Source organism: Bos grunniens, chromosome 4, assembly GCF_055505025.1.
Source record: "Bos grunniens cultivar Pamir isolate PY7600 chromosome 4, Bosgru_T2T1.0, whole genome shotgun sequence".
Classification (NCBI taxonomy): Eukaryota; Metazoa; Chordata; class Mammalia; order Artiodactyla; family Bovidae; genus Bos; species Bos grunniens.
The window spans coordinates 66,601,649-66,619,366 of NC_141168.1; the positions used below are offsets into that span (position 1 = coordinate 66,601,649).

The 17,718-nt window shown below is 38.5% G+C and overlaps 1 protein-coding gene and 1 non-coding gene across 2 annotated transcripts in view; both read left to right on the forward strand.

Moving 5' to 3' along the window:
- MDFIC (MyoD family inhibitor domain containing) overlaps positions 1-17,718 on the forward strand; it is a 157,044-nt gene that overhangs the window by 2,033 nt on the left and 137,293 nt on the right. The window contains exons 3-5 of the mRNA XM_086396703.1: positions 577-798; positions 2,253-2,314; positions 16,338-16,594. The gene's annotated coding sequence lies outside the window, so the exon portion shown is untranslated. The remainder of the gene's footprint in view (positions 1-576; positions 799-2,252; positions 2,315-16,337; positions 16,595-17,718) is intronic.
- Positions 9,930-10,066, forward strand: LOC147374285 (U4 spliceosomal RNA). The gene has a single exon (XR_015163293.1). It is a non-coding gene; the product is annotated as a U4 spliceosomal RNA (small nuclear RNA).

Sequence of the window (17,718 nt, forward strand, 5' to 3'; positions counted from 1 at the left end):
CAGGTCCATTCTCATAGACTAGTATATCTGGTGTGAGGTTCAGATACCTGTATTTAAAAAAAAAGAAAAAAATACTCCATGGATGATTCTAGTGGCTAAACCCTGTTTAAAGCCTTTTAGCTTTCAATTCCTAGTACCTAACTCAGGGCCTAGTTAGTAGATGTTAAACATATATCATTGCACAGTTCTTAGTTAATTGATAGTGTAGCAAATAGGCCTGATAATTGGTGACATTTGCCACTATGTTGTAAGAGCAGAAAGTTAAACATTCCTCAAGAAAGTGCTTCCTTAGGGTTCAGGATGGGGAGCACGGGTGTGCCTGTGGTGGATTCATTTAGATGTTGGGCAAAACTAATACAATATTGTAAAGTTTAAAAATAAAATAAAATTTAAAAAAAAAAATTTGGAGAAAATCTGCGTTCATTAGCAATAAACACGTCTACATACAGCAGAGATTCTCAGATCTTTTAAGATGCTAGGTGAACTTTGAATCTTCAGGGGTTTTGTGTATCATCAAGCTTAGTTGACTCAGCATCCATCCCTTTCAAGTTACTTTTTTATTTTATTTTACTTCAGGGAGCATCTTTGTCGACCAGTGTTATGCAGAAGACAGTTTGGAGAAAGATACTCTAAGACTGGGTGGGACATTGACAAGGCTGTCTGCTGGTACACATCTGTGTGGGTTCTTTGGATCAAATACTTTCTACTTGGACTACATGTTGGAATTACCTGGGGGATTTTTAAAACTCAGGGAAGTCTGGGCGTCATGCAAAGCCAACTTAATCAAAATCTCTAGAGGTAAGGCCAAGTATTAGAATTTAAAAAATTCTCAGATGATTCTTGTGCTGATGAGGTTGAAAATCATTGCTTAGAAAGCAAAATGCTAGCTATATTCTAAGTTATTGGCTACCAGTAATAGTTAACATTTATTGTTGACTTTGTGCTAAGCATTTTCCTCCTATGTTCTTTAACTAAATCCTCATGGCTTTTTTTTTATAATGCAGATCCCCTTATTATCCCCATTTATAGATGATAAAACTAAGGCATTAGGGAAAAAGAGCAGTTTGGCCAAGAACATGCAAGCTGTAAGTTAGGGGCTTCGTGTCTAGGCACTGTGATTCCAGAACTTGGGCATCTAACCAGTACTTCCCTAAACTCTTCTTTTGACAGACTCTATATGATTAAAACTAATACATTATCTTCACTCACTATACAAAACTGCTAGCAGGAAATACAACCAACTCTAGTGCTAAGTTCTACCCACAAAATCAAACACTTTAGTATTTTGACCACAGTAATAAATTTTTGTGTTTTTTAATCTACTCCATCAGATAACTTATGTTAATAATTGCACATGTAGAACATAACAAAAGTTGTTCCCCATTCTCCCTCCCACATTTGACAGTGAAATATGGAATTGATTTTGGCCAAATCTTCATGCAAGTAAAAATACATTAAGGGCAATTCAGGTAGTCAAAATAACTCAGCCCTACTTTCTCTTAGGTCATAAAACTGTATATGCTGAATTCACATCAACTAAGTATTAAAAAAAATCCTTTAATTATCATTCCCTATTATTGCCAAACCTCAGTTGAATGGACTCCAAATAATGGAACTTTTAAATAATTGAGGACATTTTTAAACATTTTATTTCTTCCTCATTGAGAAATAAAGGAAGAGCAAGTAATTTGAAATCAGAAGCCTTCAAAGTTGTATGGCTATTATTCCTTCTGTTGAAATTCTATTCCACTAATTATCTGCATATTTAAATAGTGTTAGTTTTCTCTTGGAATCCTTTAGAAATCAATACAGAGCTGTCTGGTATGACCCCAGGACCAGGAAGACAGCTAATTTCCCATTTGGAATTTAGAACATGCAAACTTGTATTGTTGTTTATTATTCTTTCTCTCTTAAACATCTGCACAGCTGCTTCAATTAGACATTAAGTCCCTATGTTCTATACATTCTTTCTATTTTGATTCTCAGCTCCTAGCAATAAACACATAAGGATGGTTGGATTCTGTGGGAGTACAGAACCAATCTCCTGTGCAACTGGCTTTTACAGCTGTGACAAACAAGCAAATTGCTATTCTTAAGGAATTTTAAGGTCATGAATCAATAAAAACTACTAAATTATTATTGACATATGTTTACTATGCAGTATTTACAATGCTATTCTTACTATTTGTTTTGAAATATATAGGCTATAATGTGGCCTCATTCTCTGTGTTTATACTATATTTATGTTACAGGCTATATCCCCTCTCCTCAAATTCATATTTGAGCAGCCGTGAAGAGATACCCCACGCCCAAGGTAAGAGAAACCCAAGTAAGATGGTAGGTGTTGCAAGAGGGCACTGGAGGGCAAACACACTGAAATCATACTCACAGAAAACTAGTCAATCTAATCACACTAGGACCACAGACTTGTCTAACTCAATGAAACTAAGCCATGCGCATGGAGCAACCCAAGACGGGTGGGTCATGGTGGAGAGATCTGACAGAATGTGGTTCACTGGAGAAGGGAATGGCAAACCACTTCAGTATTCTTGCCTTGAGAACCCCATGAACAGTATGAAAAGGCAAATTGATAGGATACTGAAAGAGAAACTCCCCAGGTCAGTAGGTGCCCAATATGCTACTGGAGATCAGTGGAGAAATAGCTCCAGAAAGAATGAAGGGATGGAGCCAAAGCAAAAACAATACCCAGCTGTGGATGTGACTGGTGATAGAAGCAAGGTCTGATGCTGTAAAGAGCAATATTGCATAGGAACCTGGAATATCAGGTCCATGAATCAAGGCAAACTGGAAGTGGTCAAACAAGAGATGGCAAGGGTGAATGTCGACATTCTAGAAATCAGCGAGCTGAAATGGACTGGAATGGGTGAATTTAACTCAGATGACCATTATATCTACTACTGTGGGCAGGAATCCCTCAGAAGAAATGGAGTAGCCATCATGGTCAACAAAAGAGTCCAAAATGCCGTACTTGGATGCAATCTCAAAAACGACAGAATGATCTCTATTTGTTTCCAAGGCAAACCATTCAATATCACAGTAATCCAAGTCTATGCCCCAACCAGTAACGCTGAAGAAGCTGAAGTTGAACGGTTCTATGAAGACCTACAAGACCTTTTAGAACTAACACCCAAAAAAGATGTCCTTTGCATTATAGGGGACTGTAATGCAAAAGTAGGAAGTCAAGAAACACCTGGAGTAACAGGCAAATTTGGCCTTGGAATACGGAATGAAGCAGGGCAAAGACTAATAGAGTTTTGCCAAGAAAATGCACTGGTCAGAACAAACACCCTCTTCCAACAACACAAGAGAAGACTCTATACATGGACATCACCAGATGGTCAACACCGAAATCAGATTGATTATATTCTTAGCAGCCAAAGATGGCGAAGCTCTATACAGTCAGCAAAAAACAAGACCAGGAGCTGACTGTGGCTCAGACCATGAACTCCTTATTGCCAAATTCAGACTTAAATTGAAGAAAGTAGGGAAAACCACTAGACCATTCAGGTATGACCTAAATCAAATCCCTTATGATTATACAATGGAAGTGAGAAATAGATTTAAGAGCCTAGATCTGATAGGTAGAGTACCTGATGAACTATGGACAGAGGTTTGTGACATTGTACAGGAGACAGGGATCAAGACCATCCCCATGGAAAAGAAATGCAAAAAAGCAAAATGGCTGTCTGGGAGGCCTTACAAATAGCTGTGAAAAGAAGAGAAGTGAAAAGCAAAGGAGAAAAGGAAAGATATAAACATCTGAATGAAGATTTCCAAAGAATAACAAGAAGAGATAAGAAAGCCTTCTTCAGTGATCAATGCAAAGAAATAGAGGAAAACAACAGAATGGGAAAGACTAGAGATCTCTTCAAGAAAATCAGAGATACCAAAGGAACATTTCATGCAAGATGGGCTCGATAAAGGACAGAAATGGTATGGACCTAAGAGAAGCAGAAGATATTAAGAAGAGATGGCAAGAATACACAAAATAACTGTACAAAAAAGATCTTCACAACCCAGATAATCACGATGGTGTGATCACTGACCTAGAGCCAGACATCCTGGAATGTGAAGTCAAGTGGGCCTTAGAAAGCATCACTATGAACAAAGCTAGTGGAGGTGATAGAATTCCAGTTGAGCTATTCCAAATCCTGAAAGATGATGCTGTGAAAGTGCTACACTCAATATGCCAGCAAATTTGGAAGACTCAGCAGTGGCCACAGGACTGGAAAAGGTCAGTTTTCATTCCAATCCCAAAGAAAGGCAATGCCAAAGAATGCTCAAACTACCGCACAATTGCACTCATCTCACACGCTAGTAAAGTAATGCTCAAAATTCTCCAAGCAGGCTTCAGCAATATGCGAACCATGAACTTCCTGATGTTCAAGCTGGTTTCAGAAAAGGCAGAGGAACCAGAGATCAAATTGCCAACATCCGCTGGATCATGGAAAATGCAAGAGAGTTCCAGAAAAACATCTATTTCTGCTTTATTGACTATGCCAAAGCCTTTGACTGTGTGGATCACAATAAACTGTGGAAAATTCTGAAAGAAATGGGAATACCAGACCACCTGATCTGCCTCTTGAGAAATTTGTATGCAGGTCAGGAAGCAACAGTTAGAACTGGACATGGAGCAACAGACTGGTTCCAAATAGGAAAAGGAGTACATCAAGGCTGTATATTGTCACCCTGTTTATTTAACTTATATGCAGAGTACATCATGAGAAACGCTGGACTGGAAGAAACACAAGCTAGAATCAAGATTGCCGGGAGAAATATCAATAACCTCAGATATGCAGATGATACCACCCTTATGGCAGAAAGTGAAGAGGAACTAAAAAGCCTCTTGATGAAAGTGAAAGTGGAGAGTGGAAAAGTGGCTTAAAGCTCAACATTCAGAAAACGAAGATTATGGCATCCGGTCCCATCACTTCATGGGAAATAGATGGGGAAACAGTGGAAACAGTGTCAAACTTTATTTTTCTGGGCTCCAAAATCACTGCAGATGGTGACTGCAGCCATGAAACTAAAAGACGCTTACTCCTTGGAAGGAAAGTTATGACCAACCTAGATAGCATGTTCAAAAGCAGAGACATTACTTTGCCAACAAAGGCATGTATGGATGGATGTGAGAGTTGGACTGTGAAGAAGGCTGAGCACCGAAGAATTGATGCTTTTGAACTGTGATGTTGGAGAAGACTCTTGAGAGTCCCTTGGACTGCAAGGAGATCCATCCAGTCCATTCTGAAGGAGATCAGCCCTGGTATTTCTTTGGAAAGAATGATGCTAAAGCTGAAACTCCAGTACTTTGGCCACTTCATGCGAAGAGTTGACTCATTGGAAAGGACTCTGATGGTGGGAGGGATTAGGGGCAGGAGGAGAAGGGGACGACAGAAAATGAGATGGCTGGATGGTATCACTGACTCGATGGACATGAGTCTCAGTGAACTCTGGGAGTTGGTGATGGACAGGGAGGCCTGGCGTGCTGTGATTCATGGGGTCGCAAAGAGTCGGACATGACTGAGCAACTAATCTGATCTGATCTGATCTGAACCTCCAGTATCTCAAGATGTGACAGTATTTGGAAATAAGATCTTTAAAAAGACATTTAAATTGAAATGAGATCATTAGGGTGAGCCCCAATCCAATATGACTGGTGTCTTTACAGTCATACAGGAGATTGGGATACTAATAAGCTTAAAGAGAAGGTCATGTAAAGCACAGGGAGAAGACAGCCATCTGCAAACCAGAGTAGACACCTCAGAAGAAATCAGACCTGCCTGCATCTTGGCTTAGGACTTCTGGCTTCCAGAATTGTGAAAAATTTCATTTCTATTATTTTAATCTGTGATACTTTAAGACAGGTCTAGCAAACTAATCGGAGAAGGCAATGGCACCCCACTCCAGTACTCTTGCCTGGAGAATCCCATGGATGGAGGAGCCTGGTAGGCTGCAGTCCATGGGGTCGCTGAGGGTCAGACACGACTGAGCGACTTCACTTTCACTTTTCCCTTTCATGCATTGGAGAAGGAAATGGCAACCCACTCCAGTGTTCTTGCCTGGAGAATCCCAGGGACAGGGGAGCCTGGTGGGCTGCCGTCTATGGGGTCACACAGAGTTGGACACGACTGAAGCGACTTAGCATCAGCAGCAGCAGCAGCAAACTAATACAATTAATTTAGCTTATTATAGTCTTATGAGCATACTTGGTGTTTCAGGTAAAATAATAATGTGTTACATTTCTTTAGTACTTTTAATATTATTAAGTTTTTCAGCATTCCATATTGTTGTCTCTTTGGGTCTTCATAGCCCCAGGACAGAACACAAGGTAGATCTCAGTTCTAACCTCCTTTCCTGGAATGCAATTTAACCCAAAATGAACAAAACACATGGTGACCTTCTTAATAAATAGGTGTGAGTTTATGTAAAGATGAATTTTTATTTGGGAACTTCTAAAAACTTTCTATTTTAAAATGAAAAAAGAGAAGATTTTTTTCCCCAAATATATAAAACAAAATATAGGACTTTAGGAACTAAGTACAGTGGATTCTACTGTCACCCTAAAGCTCAGATGAGCCATTGGAGGGCTGGGTGCAGGGCCTGGCCCTCTTGGTAGGGGATGTCAGATCTAGAGACGTGTGTGGACTCCTTGGGTTTTGAACATTAAAGACTAGGATGCTGTACAAATAATTTTGAAAACTTTTACTGATAACAAACATATATTTTTAATTGGCCTTCAAATATGTTCTTGTAAAGGACTTACACTATGGATATCAATAAGTACCAATAATTTTAAAGGGTCTAATATTGTTGTGTAATAGACATTTTCTGTATTTAAGTATTTCATTTTCGCCCCTCTCTGTTATGCAGTGTCTTGGTTTAGCCCTTTTCTCCTTTGACAGACTTCACATTTCTAAACCGAGCTCTGTCACTTTATCTGTTTAATTTTATAACCTATAAAATGGGTAGAATAATAAACCATGCTTTAATTTAATAATATTGTATTAATAATAAACAGTAATGTTAATTAATATTAAGAATAATAAAATAAATTTTATTTAATAAAGCAGTATTTAATAATACTGTTTTCAGGTTGCAAAGAATGAAGCATATCAAGTATTTACTAGCTTCCTAGTCATATTCTAGGAACTCCAATAATGTAAGTTTTATAACAACAATATCGTTCAAAGGATCTCTATGTAACTATGTATGAATTCACATAAAGATAATTATCTTGAAGATAATTTTCAGTTTTCTTGAAGTACATCTTCAAAATATAATTAAAAGACCTTTAGATAATATAAAGAAATGAGTATTTCAGATCATATAATGAAAGGCATTTATGTGCAATATTTTGTGCAAACTTCAGAAAAACTTTCTGAATAGGTATTCTTAACTCCTTTTTCAGTTCAGTGCAGTTCAGTCCAGTCACTCAGTCATGTCTGACTCCTTGCAAAATTCCAAAGCAAAAAAGAATATACTCTTTCTGTTCCAAGCCTTTGAATCAGTTCAGTTCAGTTGCTCAGTCGTGTCCGACTCTTTGTGACCCCATGGACTGAAGCACGCCAGGCTTCCCTGTCCATCACTAACTCCTGGAGCTTGCTATCACTCCTTTCCATCACATCAGTGATGCCATCCAACCATCTCATCTTCTGTCATTCCCTTCTCCTCCTGCCTTCAATCTTACCAGCATCAGGGTTTTTTCTTTGCATCAGGTGGTCAGAGTATCTGAACTTCAGCATTCGTCCTTCAAATGAATATTCAGGACTGATTTCCTTTCAGATTGACTGGTTTGATCTCTTTGCAGTCCAAGGGACTCTCAAGAGTCTTCTCCAACACCACAGTTCAAAAGCATCAATTCTTAAGTGTTCAGCCTTCTTTGTGGTCCAGCTCTCACACTAGGTGGACTTTTGTCCATATGGTAATGTCTGTTTTTAATATCCTGACTAGGTGGGTCATAGCTTTTCTTCCAAGGAGCAAGCATCTTCTATTTTCAAGGCTGCAGTCTCCATCTGCAGTGATTTTGGAGCCCAAGAAAATAAAGTCTCTCACTGTTTCCCTTGTTTCCCCATGTATTTGCCATGAAGTGATGGGACTGGATGCAATGGTCTTTGTTTTTTGAATGTTGAGTTTTAAGCCAGGTTTTTCACTCTCCTCTTTCACTTTTATCAAGCTGCTCTTTTAGTTCCTCTTCACTTTCTGCCATAAGGGTGGTGTCATCTGCATATCTGAGGTTATTGATATTTCTCCCAGCAATCTTGATTTCAACTTGTTCTTCTTCCAGTCCAGCATTTCTCATGACGTACTCTGCATATAAATTAAATAAGCAGGGTGACAATATACAGCCTTGACATAACCCTTTCCCAATTTGGAACTAGTCCATTGTTCCGTGCCCAGTTCTAACTGTTGCTTCTTGACCAGCACACAGATTTCTCAGGAGGCAGGTCAGGTGGTCTGGAATTCCCATCTCTTGAAGAATTTTTCACAGTTTGTTGTGATCCACACAGTCAAAGGCTTTGGCGTAATCAGTAAAGCAGAAGTTTTTATGGAATTCTCTTGCTTTTTCTGTGATCCAATGGATATTGACAATTTGATCTCTGGTTCCTCTGCCTTTTCTAAATCCAGCTTGAACATCTGGAAGTTCACGGTTCACATATTGCTGAAGCCTGGCTTAGAGAATTTTGAGTATTACTTTGCTAGAATGTGAGATGAGTGCAATTGTAGGGTCATTTGAACATTCTTTGGCATTGCCTTTCTTTGGGTTTGAAATGAAAACTGACCTTTTCCCATCCTGTGGCCACTGCCGAGTTCTCCAAATTTGCTGGCATATTGAGTGCAGCACTTTCACAGCATCATCTTTTAGGACTTGGAATAGCTCAACTGGAATTCCATCACCTCCACTAGCTTTGTTGGTAGTGATGCTTCCTAAGGTCCACTTGACTTTGCAGTCCAGGATGTCTTTTTTCTCAGTTTTCTTTTCTAAGTTATTTGTAAGCCCTCCTCAGACAACCATTTTGCCTTTTTGCAATTCTGTGTTTTGGGGATGCTTTTGATCCCTGTCTCCTGTATAGCGTCACGAAGCTTGGTCCATAGTTCTCTAGGCACTGTGTCTATCTGATCTAATCCCTTGAATCCGTTTCTCGCTTCCACTGTATAATCATAAGGGATTCGATTTAGGTCGTACTTGAATCATATAGTGGTTTTCCCTACTTAAATTTAAATCTGAATTTGGCAATAAGGAATTCATAATCTGAGCCACAGTCATCTCCTGGTCTCGTTTTTGCTGACTGTATAGAGCTCCATCTTTGGATGCAAAAAATATAATCAATCAGATTTCGGCATTGACCATCTAGTGATGTCCTTGTGTAGAGTTGTCTCTTGTGTTGTTGGAAGAGGGTGTTTACTCTGACCAGTCCATTCTCTTGGCAAAACTCTGTTAGCCTTTGCCGTGCTTCATTTTGCTGAGTTTTCCAAAATAGCTGGCAAATTGAGTTCAGCACTTTCACAGCATCATCTTTTAGGACTTGGAATAGCTCAACTGGAATTCCATCACCTCCACTAGCTTTGTTGGTAGTGATGCTTCCTAAGGTCCACTTGACTTTGTAGTCCAGTGGAAAACTCCAAGGCCAAAGTTGCCTGTTACTCCAGGTATCTCTTGACTTCCTACCTTTGCATTCCAGTCCCCTGTGATGAAAAGAACATCTTTTTTGTGTTAGTTCTAGAAGGTCTTGTAGGTCATCATAGAACCATTCAACTTCAGCTTCTTCGGCATTAGTGGTTGGGGCATAGACTTGGATTACTATGATATTGAATGGTTTACTTTGGCTTGCCTTTTTATAGGTGTGACATCTGGGTGTCAGTAGGAACAACCACGAGCTGTCTGGCAAAATCAGAAGTTAGTGAAGCTGAGCTTTGCACAGTGGCTATATCATAGCCAGTGAGGTTTATCTGAGGTACAATTATTGCTGATTGAAAAGTGTCCCACTACACCAAAAGAACTTGAAATGTAGTTGGCATTGTCAATGTTTGAGAGTCTCTGTGGAGAATGAATTTTTTCAAAAAAGAAGAAGAAGTATTATAGTTAAGGAAATTGAAGGTCACACTAGGTTTTTGCTTCAATCTAGTGCTGTTTCCACTATGCCGTAGTTGGATTTCAGGGACTTTAACTGGCCTTTCTTTCTTAAGTTCTAAAATGAATCACAGCATAAATCGTAAGATAAAAATCTGTGCACTGTACTGTTTATTTTATTACCTTTTATTTTTCAATAAATAACAAACTGTAATGATGTACTTGGGGCTCTTAACCTTTCCTGCTTGGGCGTCATATTGGTATTTCAGCACCTAATTCTCTGCCACTCCTAAGGTTCCTCTTACAACACAGGCTTTGTGTTAGCTACCTCTTTGAGGGACATCATTAGACACTGAGAGAAAGTCCTTGCTAGGTCTCCGGTAATGATGCAAACTTATTGTTCATTCCTTTATAAAGGGTTTTCTGTCTTCCTCTCAGATTGCAAATCAAAACTTGATGGACTTCTTCACTAATGCATCATTTTTTCCTCATAGATACTCTTCAACCCTGTAATTAAATACAGTTTTCTCCTTGATGGGTCCAGCTTACGGCTCATTTTGAGTTCATCCTTTTCAAGTGGACACCACCTCACGGATCCTGTGTCATGCCCTCACTCCTAGTTCCATCTTTCCTTCTGCCTTCATGTTATTTGCCTTCTATTCATCCTACAAGTTGGATATTGATTTTATTTTGCAACACTTCATCTTTTATATCCTGAAAACCCTTATGGAACAAATCAAGCAAGCAGCGTTGGCTGTTGTATGTAATTAACTATCTGATTTCAGAATACCTGGCTGTTGCAGGGAAAAACCCAGAGATGTCATGTTTCTTTTTGTTGTTGTTTGTTTTAATCTAGTTTTGATTCACCCAGCCTGCTTACAGGATAACAACCCTTAGGTTCTTTAAGAGGTTCAGCACTGCTTCTGGGCAGCAAATAGGCTCATAAAGTGAGTAGGTATCCATGCAGGAAGTTGTAAGTAAGTTTGTCTATGTTAGAATTATTAGGCCACAGAATATTTTGTTGAGGAAAAAGTAGGGAAAAAAATAAAGCCTTTCTTATTAGTCATTTGAAAAAGAAGACTAAACAAGGCATTACAAATGATAGCATGGAAAAAATGCTGGGCTAAAAACTGGATTAACCAGAAGACTGAAGACTCTCAGTGAAGTCTCTCATTCATAAATCAAATGATTGGATGAAGATTCTGCTTAGAAAAAAAAAAAAATCATTTCTTTACATAATATGTTAGTCCCTTACAAAACATTTATTTAAAATATTTCAAATAGTGCCATCCAACTGCCTTCCTTTTTCACTGACCTCCTACCTAGCACCTTTAAATTGGGCAGCAGGAGATGCTGTAGTGAACATATTACCTTTATAATTTCACAAGCCTCTCAGCTGGAGTCCAGGATCAATTCTCACACTTTAAAAATTCTTTGGCAGACAGGTTTAAACTACATTAACTGACAAATAAGCTGAAGTGTAATTTATGGATCTTTCCTCCATGGGAAACAGTTGCAGCTGGTTTTTAATACAAATTGCCTTCCAGTGCTGTAAAACCTAGGCAATCTTAGCAAAACTAACTGATTCCACAAACAAAAACAAAAAAAATAAAACAGAAGAGCAACATCAAAACAGTTGCTAAGTCCGTGCATTTAATAAGAGACATTTTCTGGACCTAGCTAGTCCCTTTACATTTTTCATCCCCAGTCTAATTTTTTTGTATTTTTAAAAATTTCATCAATACTTTTCCATTACCTCTCCTCAAAAGGTATTATGGTTACTTCATTATTTATCTTTCCTGATTAGAATATTGTTGCTTCAGTAAAAAAATTTAATGTAATGCATTTAGATGGTGACCATCTTTGAATTGCATGTGTAAGTTGAACTTTGAACAATGTGGCTTTGAATTTTGCTCGTCCACTTACACGTGGAATTTTTTTTTTATGCTAAATACTATAGTACTTACATAATCCAGGGTTGAATCTGGGGATACAGAACCATGGATATGGAGAATGACTGTATGTTATATTTGGATTTTCAACTGCATAGAGTTGGCAGTCCTGCATTGTTCAAGGGTCAACTGGAAAAGATGTCAATTTTTTATCTCTTTTATGTGACAGACTCCATAATGTCTATCCAGACTATCTCATGCATCAAGTCTTTATTTGACATCTGCTGGATCATGGAAAAAGGAAGAGTGTTCCAGAAAAACATCTATTTCTGCTTTATTGACTATGCCAAAGCCTTTCACTGTGTGGATCACAATAAACTGTGGAAAATTCTGAAAGAGATGGGAATACCAGGCCACCTGACCTGCCTTTTGAGAAACCTATATGCAGGTCAGGAAGCAACAGTTAGGACTGGACATGGAACAACATACTGGTTCCAAATAGGAAAAGGAGTACGTCAAGGCTGTATATTTAACTTCTATGCAGAGTACATCATGAGAAACGCTGGGCTGGAAGAAGCACAAGCTGGAATCAAGATTGCCAGGAGAAATATCAATAACCTCAGATATGCAGATGACACCACCATTATGGCAGAAAGTGAAGAGAAACTAAAAAGCCTCTTGATGAAAGTGAAAGAGGAGAGTGAAAAAGTTGGCTTAAAGCTCAAAATTCAGAAAACGAAGATCATGGCATCTGGTGCCATCACTTCATGGGAAATAGATGGGGAAACAGTGGAAACAGTGTCAGACTTTATTTTTTTGGGCTCCAAAATCACTGCAGATGGTGATTACAGCCACGAAATTAAAAGATGCTTACTCCTTGGAAGGAAAGTTATGACCAGCCTAGATAGCATATTCAAAAGCGGAGACATTACTTTGCCAAAAAAAAGGTCTGTCTAGTCAAGGCTATGGTTTTTCCTGTGGTCATGTATGAATGTGAAAATTGGACTATGAAGAAGGCTGAGCGCCGAAGAATTGATGCTTTTGAACTGTGATGTTGGAGAAGACTCTTGAGAGTCCCTTGAACTGCAAGGAGATACAACCAGTCCATTCTAAAGGAGATCAGTCCTGGGTGTTCTTTGGAAGGACTGATGCTAAAACTGAAACTCCAGTACTTTGGCCACCTCATGTGAAGAGTTGACTCATTGGAAAAGACTCTGATGCTGGGAGGGATTGGGGGCAGGAGGAAAAGGGGACGACAGAGGATGAGATGGCTGGATGGCATCACCGACTCGATGGACATGAATTTGGGTGAACTCCAGGAGTCGGTGATGGACAGGGAGGCCTGGCGTGCTGCAATTCATGGGGTCGCAAAGAATCGGACACGACTGAGCAACTGAACTGAACTGAATGCAGGTTTTTCAGGTCTTCCCTGGTGGCTCAGTCAGTAAATAGTCTGCCTGCAATGCTGGAGACCTGGGTTCAATCCCTGGATCAGGAAGAGCCCCTGGAGAAGGAAATGACAACCCGCTCCAGTGTTCTTGCCTGGAGAATTTCATGGACAGAGGAGCCTGGTGGGCTATAGTCCATGTGGTCACAAAGAGTCAGACACAACTGATTGACTAACCCTTTCACTTTTCAGGCTTTTCAGAGGATGGACAACAGGTCTAAAACTGCCTTCCATCATCTTTCCCTGTATAGACCTCTTTCCATGGTCCTACTTCACTGAATACCATGGCTTTTTGCCTTCCCTCACTGAGTACATTCAATCCAATACCTGGTGCTGCTGCTGCTAAGTTGCATCAGTCGTGTCCGACTCTGCGACCCCATAGATGGCAGCCCACCAGGCTCCGCCGTCCCTGGGATTCTCCAGGCAAGAACACTGGAGTGGGTAGCCATTTCCTTCTCCAATGCATGAAAGTGAAAAGTGAAAGTGAAGTCGCTCAGTCGTGTCCGACTCTTCGCAATCCCATGGACTGCAGCCTACCAGGCCCCTCCGTCCATGGGATTTTCCAGGCAAGAGTACTGGAGTGGGTTGCCATTGCCTTCTCCGCCAATACCTCCTAGAAGGCTAGAAATTCATGTCTTCTTCCCCAGTGCTGCATGCGCTCCTGTGATGTTTAATTTTATGTAAATTTGATTGGGCTAAGGGATCCAGTAGCTGGTAAAACATCATTCCTTGGTATCTTTGTGAGGATGTCTCTGGAAGAGATTAACATTTAATTCAGTAGACTGAGAAAAGAGATTCACTGTCACCAATGTGGATCAGTATCATCCAGTCTGTTGAGGGCCTGAGTAGAATTTACAAAGGTGGAAATAGAGCAAATTCTATCTCTCTTCTTCAGCTAGAACATCCATCTTATTCTGCCCTCGGACATCGAAGCTCCAGGTTCTTGGGCCTTCAGACTCAGACTTACACTAGTAATCGACCCAAACCCTCGTTTTCTTGGGTTCTCAGACCTTTAGACTTGAACTGAATTATTATACAACGAACTTTCCTGGTTTTTCAGCTTACAGGCAGCAGATTGTGGGACTTCTGTCCTCCATAACCTGTGAACTGGTTCCTGTACTTAATCTCCTTTTATATAAATCTTCATATCCTATTGGTTCTGTTTCTCTGGAAAACCCTTACTAATGCAGCTCCCAGTCTTACTCTTCTCCAGGATTTCCGTCTTCCATTCTTTCCATTCATTCTCCAAATGGAACTAGAAGGATTTAATCATATTTGGCCCCCATGTTTAAAACCCTTTGGTGTACTGGTTGATTTATTTCAATTCTTTTAGAAGTTTTAAGGTCCTTTCATAGTTACAGGGCTCTTACAGATTTCCTTTCTTCTTCAGTCTCACCCTTCACCTTCTGATGTCCATTATGCTAGTCTTACCAAGTTATTTTTAGTTTTTATGATAACTTGTATTCCTTTTGGCTCATTGTTGCTCCTTCTCAGGCAAGACATTTTCTTCCAATGGCCCTTCCTCTGTCAAGGCTCATTTAAGTGCCCCTGCAAGGTCTAGGATATGACTTTTCCTATTATAGTTATTGCCTCCTTGTATTTTAATTGTTTATTTCTTGTTTATGTCTGATCCTCTAGACTATAAGCAATCTGTGTCCTGTTCATCTGCAATGCACAGCACCCAACATGTTATTCAAGTCCTACATTTTCAATAGTTTTATTTCTGACTCTTCAGCTTTCTTTTCATATTTATTCAATGACAGTTCATGTTATAACTTCATTGTTTAAATGATTTTAAAAAGTACTAACAGATATATGAAAGATTCAACTGCATATGAAATATAAAATCTACTAGAAGGCTATTCAATTTTGGCAAAAATTTAAACATTATCCAATTATGGGGACATCAAAAAGAAGCTATAATTTGCTAAAGATATTTATATTCTACTAAAAAACAAACCTTTCAAAATATTAGATTATTTCCAGGTTATGCAATTTCTTTTGTGGCTTTTTTTCTCTTTGGCAAGATTTTTTTTTTCTATTGAGCATAATATGTAGTGACTATTAACTTGATTATATGCTGCAAATGATAAAGCTAAAAAGAGACTTTAAGAAGTTATTCTTCTGCCCTTGGATAAGGCTGCACTTAAAACTTTCCAAAAGTAAATCTGTTTAATTTAAGAACAACCTTAGAATGTATGTTTTAGGAACCATATAAAATGAACATTAATTATATCTAAGACTTATGTGAAGATAGAATGCAATTCATTCAAAAATTTTATTCTAGCAATGAGTAATGCTGCTTAACATTGTAAAATAGTACAGTGCATTTTATTGTAGACCCCTGAATAACTTCTTTTAAATACTGAAATATTCATGTATATATTCAAATAGCAAAGATAAAATATCAGTCACATTTTTCCATTTGGGAAACTTTAGTGTTTCTTTGAGCAACATGATAAAAATCTCAGTTTAACAAATAGTGTAAGTTTGTAGTTCATTCCCTGCTCTGTGACTTTTCCTGTTTAGTTTTTAGCTTACTTGGTTACATAACCATTGCTTTTGCTTAAAGGTCAGCCAAAAGTAAAGTTATATCTTGCTGGAGGTGAGATGTAAACAATGTCTGATCTTGCCCTGCCATTTTTCTTAAATCTTCCACAGAGCTGGGTGAAATTGTGCCAGTATTCATAAAAGAAGATTATGTTTTAGAATCTGTATTGTATTATTCAATAAATATTTCAAGGTGTCTGCAAACAGGGATTAATGGGTATTATATTTCAGGAAACCAGAAAGGTATCAACCTGAAGAATTAAATAAAACACTCATGTTTGATGCTCATATAAACTGTAACTTAAAATAAAATGTGTGTAAACTTCCTTTTCCTTTTGTTTCATTTTTCTGTCACAAGATAATACAGACTAAAGTGAAATGAGACCAAAATGAAACAAGATTTTAAAAAAAAGCTAAATTTGACCTTCACTCTGAAAAGTAATACCGCTCTTCAGTCATCATTGTTATTATGGCGCCTTCATGCAATTAAAATATCTGGATGAAAAAAATGCATGGTTCAAATTCTCAGTGGCACACTGCACTTCAGTCCAATTGGAGGCATCTGGACATGGAAAGACAGTACCATAAAGTTTTTCAACTGAAATTAGGGGTGAGGTATGTATTAAAACTTTGAATCATATTAAAAATGATTGGGTTCTATGGAAATTTCTTATTTTTAAAAAAATATTCTGTATCATTACTGTATATATTAAGTTAGATCTTCATTCAATACTTAAGAGAATCATTAGTGATCTTAAATGGATATTTTATCTGCTGTAAAACTCCTAAAAAAGAGCTAAGCTAAATGCCCCATTCCTGTGTTTCTTCTCTAAAGATAATTCTGTAAATAGGGCAGCTACTGCTGCCTAGAATATCCTTTAGTCATTTAAGATGTGTTTTATCCTGGTATTAATTAAATTCATTTCTAATTTTAAATTTAAAAAAATTAAAGGTTAGCTCCTCTCTCCTTCAGTTGTAACCTAGACTTTGAGCAGAGTAAAAATAAAGTATGACCTAAAATCTCTTCTCAATGTTATTTTCATTGTTTGTTTTTTTTCCTTCTAAGAAAAGTCATATTTTTTTAAATGATCCAGGTCACATTCTAGGCTAGAGTTAAGAACTTCAGGGAGGGCTGCATCCTAATTCTCCTTTTTGTATTTTTTTTTTCTTTTTTGGATCTCCAAGTAATTTTTTATTGACTTAATTGACATATAACATCATATTAGTTTCAAATGTACAACATAATGATTCCATATGTATATATGTTGTGAAATGATCATAACATCAAATCTAGTTAACATCCATCCAAGTGATTTTTATGCACATTAAAACTTGAAAAGCAAGTGACTTTCAGCCCAGGCTTCCAATTAGGATCTCATGTGCTCAGTCACTCAATAGTGTCCGACTCTGCGACCCCCCACAGACTATAGCCTCCAGGCTCCTCTGTCCATGGAATTTCCTAGGAAGAATACTGGAGTGGGTTGCCATTTCCTCCTCCAGGGGATCTTCCCCAGGATATCATATAGTTTTAAGAACTGTTGTCACCTGTGCCCTCCCCCACAGATTCTGTCCATTTGTCTGGGTAGGAACACCTGTGTTGTTTAAATTAAGTCTTCCAGGTGATTCTAAGGTGAGGCCAGAGTTAAGGGTGAGAGGTCACAAGTATATTAGGAGGGTTGAGCCTGCGGTCCTAACAGACTTTGCTCTGTGTGGTCTGGTAGGGGCAGGTCTGTGCCGCC